The sequence below is a fragment of the Phaenicophaeus curvirostris genome, chromosome 13 (genome assembly GCF_032191515.1).
Source record: "Phaenicophaeus curvirostris isolate KB17595 chromosome 13, BPBGC_Pcur_1.0, whole genome shotgun sequence".
Lineage (NCBI taxonomy): Eukaryota > Metazoa > Chordata > Aves > Cuculiformes > Cuculidae > Phaenicophaeus > Phaenicophaeus curvirostris.
The window spans coordinates 15,816,426-15,822,425 of NC_091404.1; positions in this window are offsets into that span (position 1 = coordinate 15,816,426).

The window sequence follows — 6,000 nt, forward strand, 5'->3', positions numbered from 1 at the left end:
AAAAATGGAGAAAAATATTGCTTTTAGCGAGGCTGGCACTGGCATGTTGGGACATCACTGCTGGCCACCTGGGGGTAAATCCAAGCAAGATGTTAGTGGAGTGAGGAACACATTTTGTGGGGGGCTATGGGGGTGTGTGTGCCCCTGCAAAGGGGATTGAGCTCCCTGGCCCCAGGATGACAGGAGATCCATCCTCACCCCACAGGCCAGCAGCAGCTCTGGGGCCAGCTTCCCTTCCCTTAACTCGGTAGCAGTTGCTTAGGGACATAAAACACACCAGGGGTTTTTAATATTTTAGAGGCCAATAACAGAAGGGAATTATATTGACGAGTGAAAGACAGCAGGTTATTTGGAGGAGAAAAATCACTTTTTAATGGAAAGCAATCACAGGCAGCCTTTGAAAACATCTGAAAGACTCTGGAAATCTAAATGCGGCAAAATCTGTGCAGACATCAGCTTTGTCTTTCTCCACTTTTCCCCAGAAAGTTTCACCTCTGAAGCTTTTGTTATTCACTGGAAACTGAAGTATCTGAAAACATTTGCTTTTCCTGTCAAAATTACAGTTTCAAAGGAAAACTTTGGAGCAGCTCTACTGAAAGATGGTTATGATTACAGGAAAGAATTACAGCAATGCCGTTAAGCAGACATAGTTGATCAGCGTAGCAGCGATCTTCACAATATCCCCCACTCCAAGCACAGGAAACACTGCAAATACCACTTGTAAACCAAATTAGGCATTATTATTTTATTACTGTTGTAAGGTAAATGTCAAGCTTTTTAATGGCAATCACTGTAACTCCGGCAGGAGTCGGGTGTCTGAATTAGCTGGAAGAGGTGAGAACCTCCCAGGGCTGGGAGTTAATAAAACTCAATAAATATCATCGGCCCCTTCCAGTGCTTGACAAGTGCCGGAGATGGAGTGGGTGGGGGATAAAGAGAGGTCCTGCCGCTGGGCTGGGGACCTTGTTTTGCTGCAGCCTGCAGAATTGGGCAGGGATGGGGAGGCACAGACATGCACACTCATCCATATACACAGATGCACACATGCACGTGCCCATATGTCCATGCACATGCAGCCCTGGTGCCAGCTCAGCTCTGCGCTCACCGGCCCCTGTGCTGGGCAGGGAGCAGGATGGGGCCCCTCCTCACTGTTGCTCTCCATATAGAGGGTTATAAATATCCAGGGGTGGATGATGGCAGCAAAACCCTGTGTAACCCAAATTGTCCTTCTGTGTGACTGGATCCTATTGGGCAGAGGGATCCTCGGGATGCAGAGAGGGACAGAAACCATAAGATGACACTGGTAAGGAACAGAGTATTTTTCCCAGTTCCCCAGAGCTCAAGCTCAGCTCAAGCTCAACCTTTATTCCAGAGGAAAAAAAAAATGGATTTTTGATGAAAAGACAACAGCTTTTGGGGACACCCCCCCCACCAATCTCTTTAAGATGGCAATCAGGTTCTCTGTATAAAAAGCAGTTCTGATGGAAATCTCCCATCAGTATCAATGAAGAGGGAACAATCACTAATTTTCCTTGAAACTAATGAGCACAAGTCTGTATGACAGGGGAGAATTTAATCTTATGTGAACTGAGGAAGAGAAGCAATACTGATATTAATGTGTGACTAATTGATACCCAGAAGAACATTTGAAATGATTAAAAGGCATTTGATTTTTATACAGGACAATAAGAGGCTCATTGGCTATGACTGGTGCATCCTTTCGGTTTTCTATTTCTTTCTCCAATTTGCCCAGAAAAATCTATCATATCCGCAGTGTGGCTTGACTGCTGCATAAAATCTCTGTGCCTGGAAATGTTATAGCAAGAAATTCCTCCCGGACAGCACGAAGGTTTGTACACAGTGTGAGCAGGGGCGAGAAGCCTGGCAGAAATAAAATAGGTCTCCAAACCACTAAAAAGCAGCTCCCCAAAGCAGTGGGGCTCGGGAAGCAACCTCCAGCTGAAAATGCATCATGATTAATATGGTGCTCTTTGTTAAAATGAAAAACCCATTAAGGTCAGTGGCAGCATCTCTGAGCAGCACTAAATTGGAACGATGGAGACAGTAAAGTTAAAAATGAGCCATAATATTAATGTGGATAGTGAATTAATTGGGCAATTCCATAGGTAGTAAGTAAATCATGTTGTTTACCACAGGACGCAGTGCCTCGTGTCTCTCGCTGCGTGGTGGCACGGTGGCAGTAGTGGCACCTGCTCCTGGACAGAGTCGAGGGGAGCAACACGGAGCTGCAGCACCCTGGGGAGAACCTCTAGATCCACCATTGCCAGCCTTTACCTCTTCTCCTTGGGTGCAGCTAGGGGATCTCCCAGTAAGGGAAAAGCCTCTTGCCTTGCTCTTTTAAGTGCTCTAACCCCAAAATATCACCAGAGCACTGGCTTACAGCTTGTCTGGAGCGCTGCATCCACGGTTCAAGCTGTCTGTCCCTCAGTCCTGCAGTCGTGGTCCAAGATTTCTCTCCCTTGGGCTTGCAGCCAGAGCCCAAGGTGTCTGTCCTCCCTCTTTGCTGTTGTGCACATGAAGCTTTGAGCGAGCTGCTGGTAGGTTTACAGATGGTCTCTTGCCCTGGTTTGAGCGGGTCTTTCAGGAAAGGCTTACTCACCTTCAGGGAACGTGTACAGCACCATCATACAGCCCTCAGCCATCTCCTGCTGCTGTCGTGTCTTGGAAGGGGATCGGCTGCAGGGGCAGAGAGCAAGTGGTTTATACCAGAGTGAAGCATTTGCATGCATGTTGGTCAGGCTGCCGGCTCCCTCTTCACTTCCAACATCCTGAACAGCAAATAGAGGAAAGGAAAAATCACTTATAAAAGGAAATTGCTCATTAGCCAGTGGCTGATTACGCAGAACTGTCTCTGCTTCAAACCATCCCATTTTCTGTAACATTTGCCAGATGAGAGGACGCATACCTCTTCTTATCAACTAGCCACATATGGCCTCAGCTAAAGGGAGGTTTCAGTAATTGGCCTATTCATCATTCATTGTTTATCTTAAGTTCACATTGTCGTAGGGAACTCCAGAGACATCCTTGATTTAAGTTAAGCAACTTAATCATTATGATAAAACTGCTCGGGGAGTTGGACTTCATGTTGGAGATGCACGTGGCCATGTGACAGCCTGTAGCCGCAGCAGATTATTCAAAGCTGACAAAGCTCTTGGAGGGAATAGAAAAAGATAAATGCGTGGTGGTCGTTCTGACGGAGGCGCTCAGAAAGTTATTACTGACGACGCGTGCTTCTCCTTGCTCACAGCCATGAAAAATCCCACTCCTCTGAGCTCAGGGGGACGTCTGCCTCATTTCTGCCATGGTGACTCCCTCATCAACAGAAGTTATTAACAGCGCCAGAGAATTTTATCCAAATGCTGGTTTCATCTTGATAAACAACAATTTCATGTCTCTGTTCTACCAGATGACTCCACGGTTTTATTTCAAACACTTAACTTCTTCAGAAATGCTTCCCTGTGCGCAAGGCTTAGCTGAATATGTGATGAGCAGTTTTTATTTTCACCAAGCTTCTAATATCTGTAATGCAAAGACCAAACCCATAATCTTGCACTATCATAAGTCACTTCTCCCAATAAAGAGCTGCTCCCTACTGGGAGTGCTAAAATGTAATTGAAAGCTACGTGTGTATTGGTGTCACATCGAAAAGCATTTTATTAAAAATAGTTCAAGGGTTGTTAGGATCGGAAGGAATAGTCTACAGCTCCTCTTGGATGTGCAAGAAAGGAAATTAAGAGAATAACTTGGAGAGCATGGGGTTGGTGTCTCCCTCTGCCCTGCAGTAACCTGCAGCCCAGTGCCCATCGCCCAGAGCTCTCCACAGCTGCTGGTTTTGGGTTCCATGTTCATGGCAGCAGATGGAAGCTCAGGGTGATGCAAGTGCTCCCTTGGTGGCTGTTAATTGCCAGCCTGCTTAATTAGAAGCAAGTAAATTTATGATGACTAACAAAGGTGTGGTGGGAACAAGGTGGATGGGGCCATCCGGGTTTCTCGAGGAGGTGCAGATGTCGTGCTGCAGGTGTGTCGGTCCCTTGCAGGATGGATGGGTGCTCTGGTTTTCTCCAGCAGCATGGGAAGAGCCATTCGGTTTCCTTTTGAGGGACTGCAGGGTCTGTATCTCACCTTGGTTGTGAACTCCACAGTGGGAGACCCTTCAAGAAGACAATTTTTGATAAAAATGGCTGCACGATGCTGGGATTGTGTGAAGGGAATAACCAGTTGATTATCACTGCTTAGTAAACCTAAAATATTTAATATTAACATATTGGACATTTCCTACTGAATCAGTTCAGTGTCACATAGGCTTCTGCATTATTTTACTCTGTCACCTGATAGACGTATTAATGTTGTTTACTTACTAAAGCAAGTAAAGACACAGCCGAGATTACTCCTGAATACAACTAATCAAGAAGGAGCCCATTAAACTGAAGAATTTCAACGCAGTTAATTTTTCTTTGATTGTTATTAAATCTCCCATTGATGGCCTTTGCAATTAATCGTGCTGTGACGCTGCAAGCATCATTTTCCCTTGTCCTCTGAGACTACATGCAGCTGCAGCATCCCGGTGATGGGAGGATGAATGCCCTGGCCTCCCAGGAGTGCTGAGGTTTTTTCAGAGATTCTGGGGCTCAGGAGGTGGGGATTTGCTTAGTTCTTTCTCAGTGTTGCTTCCACACAGCCTTTCTTTCTTCCCCGGTGCCTCAAGCTCAGCCTCTGCCTGTCTCTCAGCTCTCATACATACGGTCAAGCTGTTCATGACTCCAGGGCCCTTTTAGAAAAAAAACAGCTATTTTAAAAATCAATAAAATAAATAAAAGTAACTAAAGTCAGCATAACTGCCCACCCCTGCCCCAAAGAGAGAAAAGCAGTGGAAGAATCTGCAACTCCATGAATTTTGGGGTTCATCAGCTGCTGCTGCTGCGGGCTGGATCCCCTCCAGCTGCTCACGGGCAGCCAGGGCCCCTGGGGGTGCTGAGGTTGGGGGGATATTCCAGCCAGCTACGCTTCCACCTGGGGCACCAGCTGGTTCCTGTGAGCAAAGGTAGTTGGAGCCAATGCTGCTCAGCTGCCCCTGCCTGGGGATGGAGGGGCTGTAGGGGGCTGTGCTGCTGCCCCTCGGCTGGAAGAGGAGGCTCTGAGGGGCTCCAGGAGCAGTGGGTGCTGTGAGCTGAGGATTGGCAAAGGGAAATGAGGACAAATATAACCAAAAAGATGGGAAACAGAGCAAGGAGGAGGCTGTGATTCATGCAGGTGAGGTGGGAGCTGTGGGGTGGTGGCAGCGCCGTGTGCATTAACCAGCCCTGTTCCCGCAGGGGAGCAGCACCTGTGCCAGGTTGGGCTGCGTGCCCGCGCTGCGACGCTGGTAGGGGATCTCCTCCTCCTTCTCCTCCTCCTCTGCAGCCTCCTCTCCGCCTCAGCCATGTGTGATCGCAGATGGGCTGCAAAGGGGGTGCGGAGAGAAGACGATAAGCATATTGGTGGTGATGTACCATGGCACGTGCCTGCAAGAGCAGGCTGGCTGCTGGGGGCCACGGGCACAGCGCTCCTGCTGTGCCGCCAGGCTTCGTCCCACCTGGGCATCGTGTGTGAGTGCTGTTCAGAGATAGCCCTGTCCTGAGCCTGACCAGTGCCGAGCTGAAGGATTCTTGGTGCTCCAAGGCTGTGTGTGGTGGTGCTGGGAGCTGCTGCAGGTTGTCCTGGGGGCTCTGACAAAATCTGGGTGACTCAGCCCTGCTGCGAGGTGCCCAAATCCCAGCGCGTGACCCCTGCATTGGGATCTCCTAACATCCATCCTGGGGTTTGCAGGAGAGCTGGCTCACACCTGGTGTGGTGCTGAGCCATGGATGCCACGGCTGGCCCCACACTGCACCCCACAAGCTCACTGCCTCCTTGCTCCATGGCTGGGCTGGATGCACCTCAGCTCTTTCCTCAGCTTGGTGAGTCTTTGGGATTGTGGCTGCACACTCCTGCTGTGTGTGG